The sequence below is a fragment of the Globicephala melas genome, chromosome 7 (assembly GCF_963455315.2).
Source record: "Globicephala melas chromosome 7, mGloMel1.2, whole genome shotgun sequence".
In the NCBI taxonomy this organism is placed as follows: domain Eukaryota; kingdom Metazoa; phylum Chordata; class Mammalia; order Artiodactyla; family Delphinidae; genus Globicephala; species Globicephala melas.
Window position 1 is genome coordinate 11433231 of NC_083320.1, and position 23522 is coordinate 11456752.

Below are 23522 nucleotides of genomic sequence, written 5' to 3' on the forward strand. Positions count from 1 at the left end.
GCCACAATTACTGAGCCTGCGCTCTAGAGCCCGCAAGCCACAACTACTGAGCCTGAATGCCACAACTACTGAAGCCTGCACACCTAGAGCCCGTGCTCGGCAACAAGAGAAGCCACGACAATGAGGATCCCATGCACTGCAACAAAGAGTAGCCCCCGCTTGCTGCAACCAGAGAAAACCCGCGCACAGCAAGGAAGACCCAATGCAGCTAAAAATAAATTAATTAATTAATTTTAAAAAATGTGAAAGGTTCTAAATCTGCTAAGAGAGAAGTAGTCAAGAAAGCATGAATGTTAAAAAAAAATGTTTTCAATACAATGTAAATATTATTTATGGAGTCTATTTTTGCAAAAGAAAAAGGGGCATAGAATTGTACACACAATATCTTTACATCTATATTTTAAAAAATTCTATACATAATAAAAATGCTAGAGGAAAATACTAAAAACATTAATGATATTGCCTTTAAGTAGTGAAATTATGATTGACTTTTTTCTTTTTAAATCTTCAGAATTTTGCACATTTTCTTTCATTAGCATACATTACTTTTATAATAGAAAATCATCAATACATTTTATTTTTAATTATTCACTATATCTCAGCCTCAATATAGAGAATATACAAAGTCCCTCATCCATAAGATGTTTGGACCTGAAAGAAGAAACTATGTATGTTTCTAGATAATATGTTAAATACCTTTATCTATTTATGTGTTTGACTTAGACTGCAGCAGTATTTTGATTTTAGTTATTCAGGAATAACAGACTGCTGTGAGAAGCATCATTTTATGTCCGTGCTTTCAAAGAGTATCAGAATCTGCAAAAGACGATATTCAAGGCATGTTTGTACAACCAGCAGAGAAAGTAAGAAAGAGTCATGGGGCATGTGGACAAGGGTGGCAGTGAGGCAGAAGCATAGCTCCGTCGAGTATGCCTCCAGCTCTGGAGGGAAATGCATATACTTTGCCCTAAAAGATGAGAATTTATTTCAAAATCTCTTTGGTGAATATTTCTACTCATTTACAGCAGTGACGGCAGTTAAGATGCAAAGGGAAACGTGCTGAATGTAGTGGATATTTGCTTTTTTTCCCCTTTCCGCTGACATCCTTCTTCCTTCCTCTTTTCCCTTCCATCCTTCTCCCTGGCAACTGTGATTGCTTTAGAGCATAGGACTCCAAAACATTTCCCGGAAGATTTTTGGGAAATGAAACTTCCTGATTTGGGGGTTGGAGGGGAGGAATAACTGGTGGAGATGATTCCTCTTCATTGTGGACATAACACAACAGGGAAGTATGCTGTTGAGACCATGACAGAAAGCAACCTTAGGAGGAAGCAGACATCATAAAAAAAGCAGGGGCCCAAGAAACCAGGTCTTTCATGATACTGAAACATGACCCAGCCTCACCTGAAACACTCCTGACACTGGATTTTTAAGTTATGGGAACAAAAAAATTCTTTTTCTTGTTTACATCATTTTGAATAGAGTTTTAGGTTACTTACAATTACAAGGCTGCTAACTGGAATTCTGGGTTATTTAATTCTTACTTGATAAAAGGAATACATACTAATTCTTACTTGATAAAAGGAATACATACTAACATAGTAAAATAGACAAACTCTTCACTGACACTAATTGGAAAATGAGTGTAGCACAAGTCCTTATTCGAGGTCAGTGCTTTGATGATGACTTGGGGTAGATCTGAAGACATCCATCTATCATCAAGTTCTATTGATTAGATATAAAAAACTCATAGACCTGCCTGCTTCTCTCCACGCTCTTGACCTTATCCTCCCTGGGACCACCTTCATCTCTCATCTGGATCACACCATGCCTCTGATTCTTTTTCCACACCACAGCCAGGGTGCTCTTTCCAAAGCATAAATCTGATCATATCTCTGGTTTCTGTGTTCCCCATTACTCTCACGACCAAGTTCAAACTCTTTAACACGACCCTGCACGACGGACCCCTGCCCACCTCTCCAGCCTCCTTCCTTCCTCACTCTACCTCTCTATATCCAGGCAATTTCATCTTCTCTTGGGGCCTCCAACAGGAAGCCCTAGTCCAGCATGGACTGCTCTCTCTACTGGAAGCTTCTTCCCTCCCATCCTTCCTGGCTGCCTTTTCCTCATCTTTCAGGTCTCAATGTGGGTATCACTTTCTTTGGGAAGCCTTCTTGGACACTCTTCTGTGTGCAGGCATCCTCTACTACCACACTGCCCTCCTATCATATGACACTGCAATTGCCTAACTCCTACTGGACGGGAAGCTCTGTGAGGGCAGGCCCACCTTTCTCACTCTCACGCCCCCAGCTGTAACACAGCACCTGGCACACAATAAGTGCTTTAGAAATACTTGTTGAATGAGTGAATTAATTAGAAAATTATTCATCCGGTAAACCCAATACATAATACCATATGTATCTAGCAACGCAAAAAACTACATTCTGTGTACATATATTTGTGTCTAAACCAGAAAGTTATTTCTCAGGTATGGTAGCACATTTAAGTGAAAATGGTTCCAGCTTTAAACAAGTGAAAAACATTTCATTTGGGTTTTCATTTCATGAATCACAGAACCTGTGCCAATTTTCTAAGTGAACTGCTGTAACTCTGTTACGTGAGATGGTGTCGGGGAGAAGGCTTTAAAAATAGCTGACCGGATATCCCTCTTGGTGGCTTGGGTTATGTAAAAGTATTTTGTGTTAAGCCAATGTCTCACAATGGATCGCTGAGCTTTGAAAAGGCTATTTGGGATCCTTTTTTCAGTGTTAAATATCTGCTTATCAACAGAATCGGACTAAAAATCTCCTAGAGAAAGGGTACAATGTCCAAATAGTTATCACTTTTTAACTCCAGATACTTCAAAAAAAAATCCAGTGCTAATACTAAAAGTGACTTTAAAAGACGGAAGTCCTTTAACGACTTAGTGAGAAAGAAACCAGGATTCCTATAAAGAAAGGTTGTTAGATTTGGGCTTAAAATACTTTTTTTTTGGAGCAGAACAATCAGATAAATATCCTGTGTTACTAACATTTAATTTTTAAAAGGAAGTAATTTTGAGACATTGTTCTCATAAGACCCCATAAAGGCAAAATAATAGGGATTGTTGTTTGAGAGTTTATTACGGACCGCGTCCTTGGGCACAGCTGGTTGGACCAAGGTGGGTGAATCCATTGTCCTGTGATCTGCCCTGACCCAAAAGCTATGTCAAGGCAAAGATGAAATGATTAGCTGGACCAATCAGATTCTCCTTGGGGTGGGGAATTAGGTGCTTGGTGATGGGAACAGAAGCCCAGAACAGCACACAGAAGGCAGAAGGGAGAAAGTCTGGCAGGAGAAGATGTGAATGAGCAGAAACCATGAGGTGGAAGCTGAGTAAGCAGAAACCAGGAGCTGGAACACACACAGGGAAGATGGTGAAGTGGTTAGTTAGCTGGGGCAGGAACAACAGAGGCAGAAGCTTCTACGGAGTTGCTATAATTCCTACTGTTCAAGGGACAGTGAGGTGACTTGGTCACTAAAAGTGCACGTTCCTAAAACATCTTCCACTATCCATGAGACCTGCCTCAAGATTTAGATCCCTCTCTGGGAAGGAAATCCAACAAAGAGGGGATGTATGTATACGTATAGATGATTCACTTTGCTGTACAGTAGAAACTAACACAACATTGTAAAGCAACTAGACTCCGATAAATAAACAAACAAATAAATAAATAAAAAAAGAAAGTTCCTCCCCCCAAAGAAAAGAGGAATCTACATTCCTGTTTTTCTTATTGTTCAGTGTATATATTTACAGAGAACAATTTCTTGAGATACTGGGAGAATCTCTGTTCCTCATCAAAAAAGCATCATCCACATATATGTATGTATGCATATATATCTCTATCTATCTATCTATCTATCTACCTATCTATCTATATATCCAAAGCAGCATGCAGACTCATTTGGGTTGTACAGGGTGCTTCCCTTCTGCCATACTTTTCTCTTGCCGTGGTCACACCATTCAAAGCCCGTTTTTGCAAAAGCATTGCCAGATGTACCAGTCTCACCCCAATTAGAGGAGTGTCATCACCATCTTTCCCCCATCCTCACTCTCACCCTACCTCTGATTTTCTCAGTTGGCAGAAGAACCCATTCAGCAACTTAGTAAGTCAACATCTGAAAGGGTGCTGGGATCCCTGATTCCTGAAGAAGATGGAGAATTATTCAATTATCCTGAGTCAGGTGCTCTGAACTTTTAAAGACAATATGTCAGTTGATTACAAGGATCGAAGAAATGCACTGCTAGGCACCTGCCGTTTTGCCATGTGTAGTGAAAATAACTGGAAGATGTCTAGTAAGTGAGGAGACCGCCACCAATGAGAGGAGTGGCTCCAAGCAGTTTCTAACTAGTCGTTCCAGGTAGAATTTTCCGTCCCCTTGAGAAGCACCTAAGTTTATGATACTGTCAAGAACTAAATTTTCTTCATTTTCTCTACATTTTGGCTCTGTGTTGCTAGTATTAATGTGTTATTTAATTTTCCTGCTATGTGTGTTAGAGATCCAGTGTATAACAAATTAAATGAAATATATATTCCTTTTATAGTTGAAGATGAACTTTAAACCTCCATTTTGCATTGCTTTTCCAGTAGTAATGACAGCTTTGCCTGACAGTCAAGAGCAGGAACAGCCTGTCAGGTTGCTCTTTTTCTCAGACGGCTAGAAGTGAACCAGTCCACCTGGAGATCTGATCTGTTCTTGGTGTCCTGACTAGCAGCACCATGCACTGGTTATCTACCTGGGGTAACTGCTGACAGCCTTGCGGCAAATCAGCTCAAGCCACCCATCCTTCATTTCATCAATCATCAACTAAACCTTGCACTTGGCCAGAAGCTTTTTATTTTTTACAATTTGGTTGACTGAATCCACTTCTTTAAAAAAAAATCAGCCTAATGTCAAGAGTCAAACAAGTCAGCTATGCAAAGTGAGGGTCAAGAATGTGTACACAAGTTTAGAGAGAATTTTTCCAAAATGTGCCTAATGAAAAAAACAAGATTAGACTTTTTATAGAGTAAAAATGCCCTATTCGGTTTGTTTGGTTCTGAGTATGAACTTTAAACACGTTCAAATTAAGTTATTTAAAGCAGTTAAAATATTATCGCTGGTGGAGAAGAAAAGGGAGGCCTTACAAAGTAAAAGGATATATTTAATGAAAGTAGACTTTGAAATGAACACCAAAATATAGCAGTGCAGCAAAAATGTTGGCCAGGTCCTTCTTGTTACAAAAAGCAAGGACCATAACTTCTTGAGGGCTGAAACCAAGCTGGCAAACAAGGTTACCTCCATGAATGTGCTAAGTCAAGTAGTTATTCCAAGTTACATCTCTTGGGAAGAGGTAATACTTCAATAGTTCCCATTTCTTTTATCAATTGATTGAGTCAATCTTGATTTTACCTGGGCTGGCTCTCATACTGGATGCATACAAAACAGTGCTTCATAATTCAGTGATAAGCAATGCTTAATCAGTAACTCAGTTCTCACATTTCCCAGTCCATCCTGGGTAACTGCCAGGTCAGTTTCCTAGCAAAAGTTCATCCATGTGCACTTGCTGGCCTGAATTTGTTGCTGCTGAGGGGAACTCTCTCCTCACATGTTAATATAAGAGGCTCCTTGACTGGGGTAGAAGGTTGCTGACCCACCAGTTCTGTTGGCCAGACTGGTGTCTGGATTCCTGAGTTCTTTGGTGGCAAGCAACAGAAATTATTTAGGCTAACTCAACGATAAAAGAGGAATTTGCTGGAATGACATGGGGCAGCACACAGAAGTTGAAGAAAAGTTAAACAAACAGGCCTCAGAAAAGACCAGCCTCAGGGCTGTGGTGAGGATCAAGGTACAAAAACGAACGGAAAGTTTTTCTGGGCGCTGCTGTCAGGATGAATAAGCTCCCTGCCCTTTCAGCTGAAGATTCAAATTCCTGGGAGAGGGCACTTGACTGGCTCAGCCCAGGTCATGTGCCAACCCCTCGCTCAGGGACTCTCAAGCAGCGAAGGGAGGATAGTTCCCTAAAGTAAAATCAACGTGCCACCCCCAGAAGGAAGAAAGGAGAGTGGTCAGGAAAAAAGAGCAGATGTCCACTGCACTCTGTTTTCGGGTGTTGCCTGATTTCCAACTGTCTGTCTGTTGGCTTTGGACATACTGTCTCCTCTCAGTTTGGGTCCTTCTGGCCAAGGTTGATAATCACCAAGTTTGAGTCAATCTTCTACCTGGTTTGACCTAATTAAAGAGCCCCCTGGGGCTTCCCTGGTGGCGCAGTGGTTGAGAGTCCGCCTGCCGATGCAGGGGACACGGGTTCGTGCTCCGGTACGGGAAGCCGCGGAGCGGCTGGGCGCGTGAGCCATGGCCGCTGAGCCTGCGCGTCCGGAGCCTGTGCTCCGCAACAGGAGAGGCCACAACAGTGAGAGGCCCGCGTATCGCAAAAAAAAAAAAAAAAAAAAAGAGCCCATTTACATCTCCCTCATTCCCACAAACTACTTTGCTCTGGTCTCTGGTTGGAACATTCAGATGTTTCTGGCCTCTGGCTTCTGAGAAATTCCCCAGATTCACCCTGTCCTTATGCTGGTCACTGTTATTCTGGGCTCATTTGCCCCAAATGATTATTTCAAGGAGAAAAATTCAAGATGTTTATCTATACAATTCCAATTTTTTAAAAAAATGGCAAAACAAGCAAGCAAACCAAACCACTCTCCTCCCTTTGGAAATGCATAACCCTTAAGAATCTATCTACTTAGAAATTACTTTACATCTGTTTGAAAGTCAAATCTTTCATAAATCCAATGCCTGTGAGTACAGTGTCATTAGGGGCAATTCTAATTTAATTTATTTTTATTCCTCTTGGTAAACTGAAATTTAAAAATTGAAACAAATACCTTGTGATATAACCAGGATCTCATTTTTAAAAATGAGCAGCTCAACAGTCCTCTCAGTATGCAACAAGAGATTGTAAAGTAAACTAAAGGAGTTTGACTGCTGGGTTCTAGTAAGTAAAAACCAGATGATGTGGTCGAAGACTGCCCAATACCACCGCCCACTGCCATGAACATGTACTGAGCTCCCAACGTGCCAGCCATGGTGTTAAACATTTATAGACTTTGTCTTATTTAATCATCATCATATATAGGAACCTATAGGTTTGTATTATTATTCCCATTTTATAGATGAGGAAAATAAAGTTCAACAACTTAGCCAAGGCCAGACAACTAGTTGTTGGTGGACTGAGTTATATAATGATTGAGTTTCTATCATCTCAATCAAGTTTGGGTCTGTGAAAAAGTTTTACATGAGAAAAGGGGCCTCCGATTAAAAATGATGAATTCAGTGTTGAGGGAGAAACTATGATTGGAATTAACAGTCCCTTAATTTTATTCTAACGCATAGCTATGAACGCTTGTATTTCTCTACAAGGCCCCACAGATGGACAGTTGGAGATCATCTCCTGGGGTCGTGGTTCACTGTGGTGGTTTTGATGAACATGATCATCTTCAATTTGCTTACTGTTAGAACTACCACTCTAATTTTATTTATTTATTTATTTATTTGTGGTACACAAGTTTAGAGAGAATTTTTCCAAAATGTGCCTAATGAAAAAAACAAGATTAGACTTTTTATAGAGTAAAAATGCCCTATTCGGTTTGTTTGGTTCTGAGTATGAACTTTAAACACGTTCAAATTAAGTTATTTAAAGCAGTTAAAATGGGCCTGGGCCTTTCGTTGCTGTGGCCTCTCCCGTTGCGGAGCACAGGCTCCAGACATGCAGGCTCAGCGGCCATGGCCCACGGGCCCAGCCGCTCCGCGGCATGTGGGATCTTCCCGGACCGGGGCACGAACCCGTGTCCCCTGCACCGGCAGGCGGACTCTCAACCACTGCGCCACCAGGGAAGCCCTACCACTCTAATTTTAGAAACAAAAAGCACCATCCTTCTTCATAGTGAATAAACAGGAAAACTCTAGGCCAAGAAAAGCTTATAATCACAATGAAGAACCCACTCTATTTAGACCAATTCAGTGATTTATTCAAATGAGAAAGCACAGCATTTTCACATGTAAAAACAAGTCTGGCTTTAGCGAAGTTCTTCTGACTGCTACTTTCTGAAAGTGAACTTTATTGAAATAGACTCCCAAGTAAATCATTTACAGTATGTTAGTGGGTGGATGTTGAGAGTAATTGGTATTAGTCTCCTGGTTTTACATCAGAAAATGCTAAACACATTGCATTCACGTTAACTTGCTTAAAGAAAAGTTCTTGAATCCTGTGTGTGATGATTCAAGAGGGGTCTGACTGATACTGCGTTTCAGTAGGTGCAGGTCAAAATTTCCATTTTCCTCTTTTACAAAATCGTGAGTTTTCAGGTCTTTTCTTTATTTCAATTCTGTTTTTCTCTGCACTGTTATTTGCATATGAGATTATAATGCAATCATTATATAATCTACTCCTGGGATTATAATGTACTATAATGTTTATCAAGTTACTGCTCAACTTGATATAAGGAAATCAGCTTAGTTCTAATTTAGATGCATGGTTTAAACCCGATTGGCCTTCAAGACACCTAAAAAAAATCTAATGGATTCTTGGCCCAAATGTCACCTGCTGGGAGGTCATAAAAATGCATGAGAGAGGCATGAGGAGATAGGGTAGGTAGAGTGAAATTGAGAGGAAAAAAAATTTCATTGATATTGATTGGAAATAGCTCATTCTCTCCAAATGCTTAGAATGATCTAAAACCAATGGGATGTGCTATAGGGAGGGTTAATGGAGATCTTTGAATCTAACCTCATTCTAGGTTTACAGCTGAGGGCGAGGGTGGAGGGGTCACTGAGAAATGGTGGGCTGACTGAGGTGAGCATCTTTAAATCTATCTAACACTAGACTGACTCCAGGTCTATTCCCTAATAAGGAGAATAACTGGTAAACCCCATATTTAATCTGTGGCCATTAGCTGTGTATCTCATTCTCAGATCTGTGTTCTAAGAAAATCCTGACTCTATTCAAGATATTCATTTTCGGGCAGAACTGAGATCACTAGAATTCAGTGGGATATTGGTAGATCGTTGCAGAAATGATGTTGGGAAAATTGGCTAGTTTGGAGAAATTTTAAAAATTTATATCCTTTGCTCACATCATACACCAAATATTTTGGGTTAAATTAAAAAATAAGATAGAACTTATATCAAAATGTTTATTCTAGTTACATTTACATGATAGAATTTGGCATAATTTTGTTTTCTTTTTGCTTAGTATTTAAACGATGTCTATTGTTGGACAAGTAGAACTTGTATAAAAAAAGAAAAACATTATGCCAGTTGATCTAATTAATAGTTCTATCAATATATGAGTCTGTTATAAAAATAAATTATAAAGAGTCAAGAATTCTTCATAGTTTTGTTTATAACATCAAAAATTTAGGCTAAATTATGGTATATAAACATGATGAAATGGTATGCATTAATTTTTAAAAGATATTTATTGATGTGAGAAAATACTAGCAATATAATATAATGTCAAAAAAGCAGGATACAAAATGCCATATGCTGTATGACCTTATTTTTATACAAATATACCAAAATATTAACACTGGCTACCTCTAGGTTCTTATGTTAGGAGTATTTTTTGTTTTGCTTTGTTTTTATACTTATATATCTTGAATGTTCACAAATGGGCATATATTGTACTTTTACTGTTAGGAAAAAAAGCAACATAGAAAAAATATTTTTGTAGGTCTGATAACTGGTTCTAGCAACTTCATCTTGAAACTCCTCAAGGATCAATCCTCTGTTTGAAAGACCGTCCAAGAGTTTCCTTAGCACAATACATTGCATCTAAGGTGCTCAGTGAATGTGCACAAAATGAATTTACACTTTCCACCCTGTTGCAGCTGATTACTCATTAACAGCATTTGAGGGAGGCTGTGTGTCAAAGCTGGTTACATGGCTTTTCTTTTAAAGACAGGCCCCAAAGCCTATATTTTAAAGATAAGAAAGGCACAAATTATTAATATGAAATGCTATCCAGGACTATCCCTGTAATTAACAGGTATTTTAGTTGAGGTATTTGGCAAGTCACCAGAAAAGTGATGAAATCATCGCTTGAGTTTTAGCATTAGTATTTACATGGGATGTAAAGTCAATAAACTGTTCATTTTTTGGTGGAGACAGTGCTAAGGGAGGATGCCATTTCTGCTGATGTTTCCAAATAATGTTATTAGAAAATACCAGCAGCAAAGAATGCACTGAATAATATTTTTGAAAATAAGAAACTCCTTAATACATTCCAGGAAGTTGATACTAGGTCACAACATAATAGGAGAATTAAATGAGTATAAGAAACATCTTTGGACTACTGCTTTCCTGATATTGAAACTCATTCCTGTCTCAATACTACTTGGCATTTGTAGCATGCTTTTACTGTGTGCAAAATGTGTTCCATTGTATTATTTCTGGAGCTAGGAGAGAGAGGTTTTATTACCACGTTTTATGATTGAGGAAATGAAGAGTCTTGGAATTCAAGTGATTTGCCCCAGACTGTCACAACAGTATCTTCCTGCTGGCACGGGATGAGGGGTTCTTACTGCTGCCCAGTGTTGCCTCATTGGATGGCAGGGAGCCTCAGATGTCCTTACCTGCAGGACTGCCCTCTTAGGGTTTGGAGATGTTGCTTGTTCCAGTCTCATGGGCTCTGAATGCTTCATCTCCAAGAGGTCTCAGCAGGTCTCAGTGAGCAGAAACTCTGACTAGTTCTGTGGGCACAGCCCCAGGCACATGCAGGACTGGATAAATCAATCCCTTGGCTTTCTCCAGCCTTATCTGCAGCAACTAGAGAGCGTTGGCATCTTCAGGAGCACATAGTCTGGCTTCCAATCAGTAGGAACCTTATCTCATGAGATTTCAGATACAGTATTGTTCTTAGATTTTTTTTTAAGATTTTTTTTTGATGTGGACCATTTTTAAGGTCTTTATTGAATTTGTTACAATATTGCTTCTGTTTTATGTTTTGTTTTTTTGGCCACAAGGCACGTGGGATCTTAGCTCCCCGACCAGGGATCAAACCCTCACCCCCCCTGCGCTGGAAGGCATAGTCTCAACCACTGGACCGCCAGGGACGTCCCTGTTCTTAGTTTTTATCACTTTTTGGAAGGGACTGTGGAATCCAGTCCATGTGCGTAAACCTTGCGGGCACAGCTGCCGAACGCTGACCAGAGCTCCAGCTGAGACAGAGGCTAGAAGGTGAAAATACCACCGGTAACTCTATGAGCTGCTTTCTGCACTCATTCCAACCTTGTTTTTAGTACTCTACTTTGAGGAGAAGCTATGTGTTTAAGCCACCGAAATCTTACTATTTCTGGCTCCATTGCCATCACACACTTGCTTTATATACAGCCTGTATGTTCGACGTTCTGTACATTTGTGGACCTTTATTCTTCCTTCCCAACTCCACTTAAATTTCGCTTTTGCATATTTGCCCTGTTACAGCATGTATAATTTTATTGCTATTGTCTGCATATTTATCTAAACCCCTCACTTGGTGACATATTCCATAAAGGGAGGAGGGGCTGTGTTGGTTTTATCTTTGTTCCCATCGTCTTGCTGACTTAATGAATGAAGCATTCAATATTTCTCTTGAACCACAAATAAGTGTTGGCAAGGATGTGGAGAAAAGGGAACCCTTGTACACTGTTGGTGGGATGTAAATTGGTGCAGCCACTATGGAGAACAGTATGGAGGCTCCTCAAAAACTAAAAATAGAACCACTATATGATCCAGCAATTCCACTCCTGGGTACATAGACAAAGAAAATGAAAACATTAATTGGGAAAGATACATGCATCCCAATGTGCATAGCAGCATTGTTTACAATACAAGATATGGAAGCAACCTAAGAGTCCATCAACAAATGCATGAATAAAGAAGATATGGTATATATATACACAATGGAATACTACTCAGCCATAAAAAAGAATGAAATTTTGCCATTTGCAATAACATGGATGGACCTGGAAGGTATTAAGCTTATTGAAATAAGTCAGACAGAGAAAGACAAAATACTGTATGTTATCACTTATATATGAAATCTAAAAAATAAAACAAACATTGACTATAACAAAAAATAAACAGATTCACAGATATAGAGAATAAACTAGTGGTTACTAGTGGGAAGAGGGCAGGGGAGAAGGGCATGTTAGGGGTAGGGGATTGAAAGGTGCAAACTATTAGGTATAAAATAAATAAGCTACAAGGATATATTGTACATCAAGGGAATATAGCCAATATGTTATAATATCTATAAATGGACTATAATATTAAAAAATATTCATCTGAAAAATAATGCTTTATTTTTATGCCAAAGGATCAAAAGATCTGTTAATTCTTTATCAACCTTTTTGTTTTAGTGTTTAATAAAATGTACATCCAATTCTATAAACATTCATTGAGGACCAGTAATACTAAGTGTGTTGTCAAGAGCTGGAATAACAAAGATGGGAAAGACACCTGTCTGCAAGAAGTCCAGTAGGGAAAGCGACATGGAAATAGGTTAAATCCTTTCTAGATTGGCAAGATAATTAATACTTCAGTAAATAAAGGTATTCCGTTGGTGTTTTGATTGTAAAAGGATAGCGGTGTCAGGAATCAGTCATTCTGGATAACTGAAGCGTTTAAAAAATCAATCTTGGGACTTCCCTGGTGGTCCAGTGTTTAAGACTCCATGCTCACAATGCAGGGGGTGCGAGTTTGATAACTCGTTGGGGAACTAAGATCCCTCATGCCATGTGGTGTGGCCAAAAAATAAATAACTAAATAAAAAAATCAATCTTTTCTCAAATAGTACTTAGTTATTTAAATGATGGATAAAGTGGCATCTGACACTCTTTTTCCATTATCTGTGATGTTTTTGGTAGTAAAAAGCCCTACTGAAGAGCCCTAATAAGCATAACTCCAAATTCTAAATCCACTCCCTCCACTGACTTGATGAATGCTCTTCCATCAGACCGTCATCTGTAAATCAGAAATGATATCACCTTGCCATCTAACTCTCAGAAAAGCACAAAATCAGACACTTGATAAGAAACCATCTACACACAAAATTATTTAAAATATAATTTTAGTGAATGTTTATCTCCAAGGAGTTCTATTGTAACATTATTTCTAAAGAATTGGAAATAACCAAAATATTCAGTAGAAGGGCATTACTGAAATAAGTTACGGTACCACCTATAATGAAGTACCCTGTAGACATTTAAAATGATATTTGCAATAATTAAAGACTCAGAAAACTTTTTCCAGTCTATTCTTAGGTGAAAAAAAAGTAGAATAAAAAAAAGTCTGGAAGGAAATAGACCAAAATGTTAACAGTAATTATCTATGCACAATATGATTATGGATAATTTTTATATTTCTTTTTGTACTTTTAAACACTTTCCAGATTTTGCACTACCCGTACAACTTCTTATTTTTAAAGCCAGCATGTGAATTCTTCAGCTTTCCCAATTTCATACATAAATAAACAGCATAAAATTATCCTATCATCTGGTTAAACAAAGAAAATGAATATTAGCCTTGTTGACTCTTCCCAGACACTCTTCCCTTTGTCATTTGATTCAAAGGGATAATATTGAAGATTTCTCAACTTTCCACTTTGTAGAACTTTTTGTTTGAAAAGTTCATGTAACAGCAAAATATACTGGTGGGAAAAAAATCCAGTGACCTGACTGTTTTGTCTACATAATGATAAACCTCCTAAGGTTTCTAAATAACTTGAACTTATTTTTAAATATGGGGATCACTTCTCTAAGAAACCGATTTAGAGAGACAATCTAATTAACAACCATCAATCTTAAAGATTAAAAATGGAAAATTCCCAACTTACCCCAAAACTACTGTCAGAAAAATAAAATATTTTTATATGGTTACATTTTAAATAGCTCTGAAAATTACACTTTTTTAAAAAAAAAATTAAATCTTAACTTTATTTCTATTTTATGTATGTTCAAAATGTATATATATATATATATTTTCACATCTTTATTGGAGTATAATTGCTTTACAGTAGTGTGTTAGTTTCTGCTTCATAACAAAGTGAATCAGCTATACATATACATATATCCCCATATCTCCTCCCTCTTGCGTCTCCCTGAAAATTACACTTTTGGGGGGGGCCATTATCTCCCTACAACAATTAACATAAAATTCTGAAAATATAAGCTACTCTTTAAATATATTTGTGTGTATATTTATATGTACACACACATACAGACATACATAATACCTACCATGATATGTGGAAATATTTTTTGATAGTCTGATCTTGTATATACAGAGCATTACACCATGGACTGGATTTTTTTTCATGAACTGGATTTTTAACCTTCCTCTGTTTGTACATAAATAATTATCAGATTAACTGCACAATTAACAGGGACAGACTGAGCGACTGCTATACTGGTCTAGACTGGTTCTCCTCCCTTCCTCTCTTTCTGATTTTCAAGGCACCAGAATCCAAAGAGAAAGCACCAACAAGACTTGTTTCCTGCTTGGTTACTTCACCTTTACATAGGCTGGGTTCCCAAGGACAGAACAGTCAACCCTCTCCAGGGGTCAGCCATATAAATCTTTAAAATAGGGGTCATGTCACCATCTTTCTGAAACACTCCAGCACCAATCACATCACAGTTTGAAGGACCCTCCAGTGTCCTTATCAAGGCCGGTACAGTTCTCAGACAATAATATGCCCAGGAATCCCTTGGATTGGTTAAAATGCGGATTCCACTTGGGGAGGTCTGGGGCGGAGCCCGACATGACATTCTGTCTTCCTAACCCACACCCAGGGGAGGCTGGTGTTACTGGTCATTTGATTGAGGAGGTCTCCAGGTCCTTAACTGGGTTTCATCCTTCCCTGGCCTAGAGCCTTCCCTGGACTGGGCCTACGTCAGCTGAGACAGGGACTCTGGCTCAGCTTTACCTCCTCACAGCCACATTTGGCAAATTTAGACCCGTCCCTGTGAGGTTGAGAAGAAGATGAAGAGACAGGAGCAGAAGAAAGTTTTCATCGCACCACTTTACATGTGGGCCCATTACCAAGCCACAGTGTGAATTTGTTACTCATCCATGACTAATGTGCCAACTGTCCTGCGAGTAGCGTAAACACATGCATTGTGTCTTTTTTGTTAAAATACAAATTTGTTGAGTGCAGACACTAAAATCATACCATGATCAACTACATACAGGCCTGTGGACTTACCCCACCCTATTCAGTAAGCAATTTTCCATCCTTAATTAGCAGGACCGCCATGAGCTGGCCCTCTCTGGGGCCCCTGATTCCCTGCTTCCCATCCCTTGTCCACCTCTAACAAAGTACTCAGCATATTCCGTCAGGCGCATGCGTTCCCTTGGTGGTGAGTAAATAAACTCAGCTTTTTTTTCTCCCTTAAAAAAAAAAGTTCTCTTGGTCTTGGTTTTATTCTCTGACCACCCAGGAGCCATAAAATTGGAAGTGTCTCACCTCTCCTCACTGTCCAGAGGTCCTGGACCATATTCCTCAGTGCTTCCCAAGGCACTCTCCATGCTGTTTCCCTAGGCCTTAGCCTCTATGCTGCTCCCTCAGAAAGGCGGGTCCCGACCACCACTAGCTACAGTAGAACCTCTTCTTCTCCATCACCACATCCCATTCTCTCCCAGCAGGTACCAAAATCCATAGCTGCACATTTGTTTACTGAGCTCTTGTTTCTCTCACCTATTCCACTAGAATCCCAAATCCATCATGGCCAGGGAGTCAGGCTGTTTGGTTTATCCCCAGCACCTTGCCATGTGCCTGTGTCTCTGTCCTATTCTCTCCTTCCTGCTTTTATTAACGATAACAAATTGACTGTAGCTAGAATCTAAAAGCTGGGTACTTATTTTGTACTAAAAACTGTACTGAGCACTTTACCTGTAATAGATACAGTACCATCATTTTCAGATAGGGAAGCTAGTTTGCTTTTGGAAGCAACTTGTTCAGGGTAACACCCTGTTACCTGGCTGAAGTCTAGTGACAATTTAGTCTAGACGAAAGGCTAGGTGTGGCATGATGGTGTTCAATATATTTCTCACCTTCTCTATTTCTTTGGCCAAGTGTTTGCTGTTTTTGTGATGTTTCTTCAATTCTTTATGCACATAACTTACTCATATTTTGATAATGGATCACTATAATTAAATTTGTACGAGTGGTAATTTGTTTCGCTTTAAGCATTGTAGTCAAGGCCAACTATCTTAATTTTCTGGAGAAAAAGTTGCATGGATATTCAGGCACAACCCATGCTGATTTATTGTCTTAAATTAAAGTTTATCATTTTGCCACATGTTTATTTCTTATGGTAAATAAACAAAATGTGTTCCATCCAGAGGTAAGTCCTTATGGACTGTAACCCTCTCTCATATCTGGATGCCATTTACCTAGATCTTTGCTGTCCAGAATGGTGCCCACATGTGGCCATAGACACTTGAAATGTAGTTAGATTGAAAGGTTCTAAAAATGCAAAATAGGCACCAGATTTTGCAAACTTAATAAGAAAAAAGGATTGTAAATATCCATTAATGTCTTTAATAGTGATTACATGTTGCAACAATACTGTTATGGATCTTTAGAATAAATAAAATCTGTTAAAGTTAATTTCACCTGTTGCTTTTTTCTTTTTTAATGTGTCTACTGGAAAATTTAAAATTACATATGTGGCTCCTAGTTATGGCTCACAGTATATTTCTATTGGGTGACGTGGACATAGATGTTTGTTTATCTGAACTTATGAAAGTGAGTTAAGTGGAAAATTATAAAGCTGATATAATTTAATTCAGTCTTGGCTAGAAAATGTACCTGAAGCCAGAGGTCTTAATTGGCGGTTACAGGAAGAACCCCAGGAGGAATGGGAAGACTGACACGGGTGTTTAGAGAAGACAAGAGCCAATGATTAGATCTTGTGGGATGAAGTAGAACTTGGGGTAAGATGCTTTCTTATCAGATTTTTAGAGATGAGGACAACTCTGAGAGGTTAAGTTCAAGGCCGTGGTGGTGGTAGGGCTGATAACGTAATATGTCTACTCTGTTAAGAAGTTGATATAATTTTGGTTTCCTTATTTTCTCAAACTGAAAATAGAGGTGAAATAAATGACCTATGGTGAAAGTCTGTTATGATTCAAAAGTTTAGACTGAGGCTGGATATAAACTTTGTAGAACAGAAATGCTCTGAGCACCATGTGTTTGAAAAATCTTTGACTCTGTGCTGGATGGCTGCTTTTTGGCTGAAGGCCATGACATGAGTGTGGTTAACTGCACATGGCTGAAGGACCACAAGGTGTATGCAGACCAGACTGCCCTGCTGTCAGACTCATACACTTATAGGTTTGAGGGTCTTAACAATTGTAATATCTAACAAAGTTAATCTTAGTCATAGGTAACACTAAGCAGTTATTACTTTGTTCTGGGTAACACGGCCATAATGATAAGGGAAATACAAAGACAAATTGCATTTAATTCACAGTTTTTCCATGGACAATGCCTGAAAACATACCAAGGACTGAAACCCCAGAGAAATACTAAAGGAGGAAGACCCTTAGTCTGGTTAGAGAGACAAAGCTGGCGGCTTTGCTGTGTGGTCTTGACCCTGCCCCACCTCATCAAATATGAGTCTAGCATGTTTGGAGGAAGTGGGTAGTAGGAGGGGACTGGAGGAGGGTGACCCTGAGAACAGGAAAGGAAACACCTTTGGTGCGCCCCTCCCCCCCAGATCATTACTACATCAGTCCATCTTAGTGGGGAAAATCCCCTGGAAGCCTCAGAACTCCTTTGCTCCTTTTTCTTCCGGGGCAGGACAGCTCCAATCTGGGAGCAAGCTGTGATGACAGAGAAGGCTTATTTTCCCCAAATCTCTCATGTACATAGTCTTCCTATGGATGAGAGTCAGTCAACAGACTGAAGAAACAAGATAGACTCCCAAACCTTGAAATCATACAAAAAGAATCAGAAAGATAATACAAATAAGTGCAAAATGACTAAAGTCATAAAAAAGAGGGGAAAACCCCTACAAAAAAGACCAAAAAAACCAAACCCTAACAAGTCAGAAAACCCCAGACAGACTTAGACTCCAAAAAGAGCATTAAGAAATACGAATAGTCATTGAAATTAAAACTTAATGAATAAAAATAATCATATTTAACATTTATTGGATGATTACTATGTGACAGGCATGGTAAAGTATGTGTTGTATGTGCTAAATCATTTGATCCTCATAAAATCCTGAGGTGAGTCTCTTACTTCCAGTTTAAGATGAGGAAACTGAGACAAAAATTTTTAAAAAGCTGGTAGTTAACAGACCTGGGGTTATAGCCATTGTTGAATGGTTCCAGAGTTCTTTTCCATTATGGAAGGTTACAGTGGATTGAAAATCTACTGAACATTACAAACAGCAGGAGAGAGAATTAAACTTTGAAAGATGGATGTGAGGACACGTCGCAGGATACAGCATGGAGGGAGCAGCATGTGAAACAAAAGCTCAACACGTTACAATTTGGTCTCAAATACAACTGATGATGGGTCTCCTGGAGAGGCTGTGAGAACCTCTGCACTTTAGGACCGTTCTTCTGGGGGCAGAAGAGAAGAATTTATCCAATGGCTTCCATCTCCCACTGGTCAGAGATTTGCCTGCAGGTGCTAATGCCCTGCACTTCCGGGGTGCAACAGGAAGACATGGAAGAGAGTCTCAAGGAACACGAGGCTGTGCCTGTGTGAAGTCTGTGGCCAAGCTGGCCACTGGGGGAGAAAGCGCCCAGAGCCCAGGAGCAAGGAGAGGCCAAGCGGAGCTGAGTGGCACAGGAAAGGTTATCTGACGTAAGAAGGAAGGAGAACTGGAGGAAAAGATGAGAAGGCCCAGCTAGCATCCTGAGAATGCCAGGAATAGAGACAGAGTGAGGAAGGAGAAATATAAAAAAGGAATGTCTGAGAATGTTCAAGATTTGATGAAAAAGAGAGAATCTCAGGTTAAATATCTACTGAGTAGGATTTATAAAAAACACATGTGCACCTGTATCACAATTTTAATAACATGATAAAAATCTTGACCTAATTGACATACGTAGATATCTTTGAAGTCAAAATATCATCTCAAAATAAAAATAAAAATTAAAAAATAATAATAAAAATAAAAGAGAAAAAAATATATCATCTTTACCACAATTCAGTGAAAAAAATAACTGGAAAATTTCTGTATGTTTGGAAATTAAGAAATAAACAGTTAAATAACCAATAAGACAAAGGAAAAAATTAGAAAAGATTTTGAACTTAATGATATTAAAATTTGTATGATGCAGCTAATACAGCGTTTTGGGGGAAACTTTTTAGCCTTAAATGCATTTGAACTATTCAAAGTTGCTTGATCAAAGCCAAAACATAAAATTCAACTATGTTTTGCTGTATCTTTACCAGTTAAACTATAAAATTTAAAAAGTATATACCATTTCTAATATAATAGCACTAAAAAATGTCAAATACTTAGAAATCAAAAAAACAGAAAACTCTAAAACGCTGGGAGAAATTAAAGCCCTAAATAAACAGACTCATGTAAGAATACAAACAGATCATACATGAATGAGTTCTTGGTACACATGTTTGCAGATGTAACACTGAAAAACAGTGAGAGAAAGGATGGACTGTTCAATAAATAATGTTGGGACAATTCATTTTCTATATGGAAAAAGATAAAATTATAATCCTGGAAGTAGAAAACAATTCCAGGATTATGAGTCTTAAATGTAAAAGAATTAAACTGTAATTTGTTTTAAACGTAGAAGAATATTTTTACAATCCCAGGGAAGGAAAGGATCTCTTCAACAAGACGCAAAACACAAAATCAAGGAAATCAAGGAAAAGATGGATAAGTTTGAGATTATAGTGAAAAAAATTATACATTAAGGTACCAATAACTAAATGAAAAGATAAACCAAAGATTGGAATGAAATACTTGCTGCACATTTAAATAGCAAAATTTCAGTACCCAAAAATATAAATAGCTTCTATTTAATCAGCAACAAAAAGGCAAAGCCCACAAAAGATAAATATGCAAAGACTTGTTCACGCAATTCACTCGGAGAGAACTATAGACTGTCAATCAAAATATGCTAAGATTCCTAAACTCACTAGTCAAAACACGATCCTATTTCACACCCATTAACATCTAAGCACACCAAGTTTTGCTGAGGATATAGGGAAACAGGTACTCTAGCACGATGTTGGTACAATCCTTTTGAAGTCAATTTGACAATTCCTAAAAAATTTAAAATACGCTTTCTCTTATAACCCTCTGAATTCCACGTAGGAATTCAAAATCTAGTTGTCACGATGGTACATATACAAAGATATAAATTCCAACTCTGTAAGCTGAAAGCATGGAAACAAATTCGCTGCGTTTAGGCAGATGGAAAAATAAACTGCTTTATTTATGTAACTGGATACTATGCTCTCACATCTATATGTATATAAACAAATCGCATCTCTATGTATCAACATGGATAAAATCCAAAAACATCATACTGACTGATACAAGCAAGCTCCAATAGGTATGTATCATGTGAAACCATTTATTACATTTGAAGGACCACAAAACAATAATATTTATTTTTTATGGTTACTAACACACACACACACACACGTACACACATATCCATGGAGTATAAATATAAAACCATGCATGGAAGAAGAGGCAAAGGATGTGTTTAGGACTTTCTGTATTTATCTGTTATTTTCCTAAGGGGAGAGATGTGAGAACAAACAGGTCAAAACTTATTAATACTTGCGTAATCTCAGGGGTGGATAAATTGGAGTCTGTTACGTTACTTTCTGTTTGTTTGAAATGTTTCTTAATTCAACTTAATTTTTTTTTTTTTTTTAGATTTAAAAATCAAATCAGTTGAGAAGTCTCCTCCCTAAATGCAGCTGTTATTCAGCTCCTGATACTTGATTTCTGCCTTGTCTGGAATTTTAAGGCAAAAAGAGGAAGGATAAACCATGATATCTCAAACCATGAATCTCACCTTCTCTAGGTATCAGAGAAGGAGCTTTCCCTCTCACTCTTCTCCCAGACCTGTTGCCTGAGGCAACAGCACAGTGCCTCCCAGTTTCAAGTTGATGAGCTGGGCCTGGTAATAGCTATAAAACCTGGGGATGTGCTGAACAGCCAGGCCTGGAGCTGAATGCCTGCAGGCAAGCAGCAGAGGGATTTTACGCAGGGCTCTTCAGAGCAAATTGTGTGGGTGGACAGTTCCACCCCGCCTGAACTCAGAATGAGGGGTGAACAGCACTCCTATTTCTTTGAGAAATGCTAACATAAAATTACAGGAATTTAGAGCAAAATATGTCCTTAACTATGCAGCACAAAGTTGATAAATATTATGTCCCAAAGACTACATTTAGCTCTCACTTATACAGAGTTTGTTCCTTTTTCCTAACATTTAGAAATTGAGAGATTTCTCATGGAAACTAGATTACCAGCTTCTTTTCTGAAAAAGCTGGATTCTGGTATTACTGAGTCTGAATTCTAGAATGTCAACAATTAGCTGGCCCTGAAGACTGCCCCCTACCTCAAAGCCTCACTCAATTAACCTTATCTACTGGCTCCATGAGGGGTTTCAACTCCCTCGTTTTACAGATGAGAAGACTGAGGCTCAGAGAGGTCAAGAGGCTTGCACAGCATCAGAGCTACCCCGTGGAGGGAGGCATGCTGGCACTGTGCCGACCAGTTATCAGTTAATTTGCTGTGATTCCATTTTTCTACACCATGAGGGTACGTTTCATGATTTCTAATGACATCGTCTGTGTAACTGAGCAAAGTTTTAACAGAGACTTACTTCAAGGGCTGTTAAAAATAATATGAATGGATTAATTGTAGAATCAGCAGGAAGCCTCCAAGATTTGGCCAAACTCAAGACAGAAAAATTCTTATGTAAAAAATAATAAGGGAATATGACAGTATAATTGAAAATTGGTGTGACTAGAGGTTGAATGATTACAGAGGATCACTTTTTCAGGCTGATCTTTACCGGTGTGTAATTCTTCCCCTCTTTCTCCACCGTCCCTAATCTCCCCTCTTCTTTGAACTCTAGAAGAATGTGCAAACCCTGCTCTGGAACTCTTCCCCAGCCCTTCCCACAACATACATACACTTCCTTTAGTTTTTTTTAGTTGTTGGATTTGTTCCTGGATTAATGCTGGTAGACATTCAATACTGACTTAGATGAGTTCTAACCATCATGCCCAGAAGTACTGAGCTACCTGGGTTGGGCATTCTTAGTCTATGCAAAGCACATTTTTGTTAGAACTATAACTACATGAAGGGATTACATGGATTACAAAATCCTTTAGAATATAAAACACTAAATAGCCTAAATGTAAATTGGTAGGGGAATGGCTCAATTAACTTTGGCATGTTCATATCATGGAAAACTATACAATAATGCAATAAGGCAAAAAGAAAAGAGGTAGATCTATCTCAAATACTGTCATGGGGAGACATGTAGGATGCAAAAGGATATACAGCATAAGTATATGGTATCGATTATGTTAAAAAATACAAACAAAAAACATATTGTTTGCAGGTCCATATATGAATACATAAATGCCTAGAAAAATGTCTGAAAAGAAACACAAAGTGGCAAGAGTGGATATATTTCTTTAGACGGGGTGGGGTAAGGTATGGAGGTGATCAAAGGGGGTTTTAGCTTCACCTGTAATGTCATAATTTAAAATTTAACTTAAATGGAAAATACTTGTATTTCCTGTGACTGAAAGTTCGAAAAACATTTTCACGTTAACACATATTTATGTGACTATTAATTTCCAATCACAATCTTAATCATGAAATTTGAAAAACATCTGATCATTCTGGGAAACGAAACTTACACTGCGTTGTCATCCCAGATTAAGTTTTCTGTGTAAAAGTCACAGAAGGCGGCTGAAAAGTTACATTGCACTTTCACCAGTTAAAATCAAGTAAGTCAACTCTAGGAGTCATAACAGTTTTGAGGACACTAATTTATCTTCGCAAAGAATAAGAAATATACGGGTGGATATAAATGAATCCAGGAGCTCTCAAATTTTGAATAGAAATCACAGCGACAGATTGTTTAATTTATCCTAACATGAGTTCTATTTCTAAGGTGCTATTAAATTTTCAGTGACGGCATTTGCTTTTCTCAACAAAACTGATGGAACACTTGAGGGCAAGTATTGACAAGGAGGAAAAGCGAGCTCCAGAGAGGTCAGAGTTCAGTGTGAGGTGACATCTAGGAAGTGGCAGGGCTGGGACTCCAGCCCTCTGTCCTCTCTGCCAGGCCATGTGCCTGCTCTGATTCACCGGTGTGACATCGCGCGTCTGTATATCCCGTGTTCTCAAGCGCTCATCCCTGGAGATTATCTATCTTTCCACATCTCTATATCTACCTGCCTGCATATCTATCTATCTATCTATCATCCGTCT

The 23522-nt window shown here is 38.5% G+C and overlaps 1 protein-coding gene across 1 annotated transcript in view; it reads right to left on the bottom strand.

Moving 5' to 3' along the window:
* LOC138842766 (collagen alpha-3(IV) chain-like) overlaps positions 1 to 23522 on the bottom strand; it is a 70913-nt gene that overhangs the window by 47029 nt on the left and 362 nt on the right. The gene's annotated exons all lie outside the window — the stretch shown is intronic.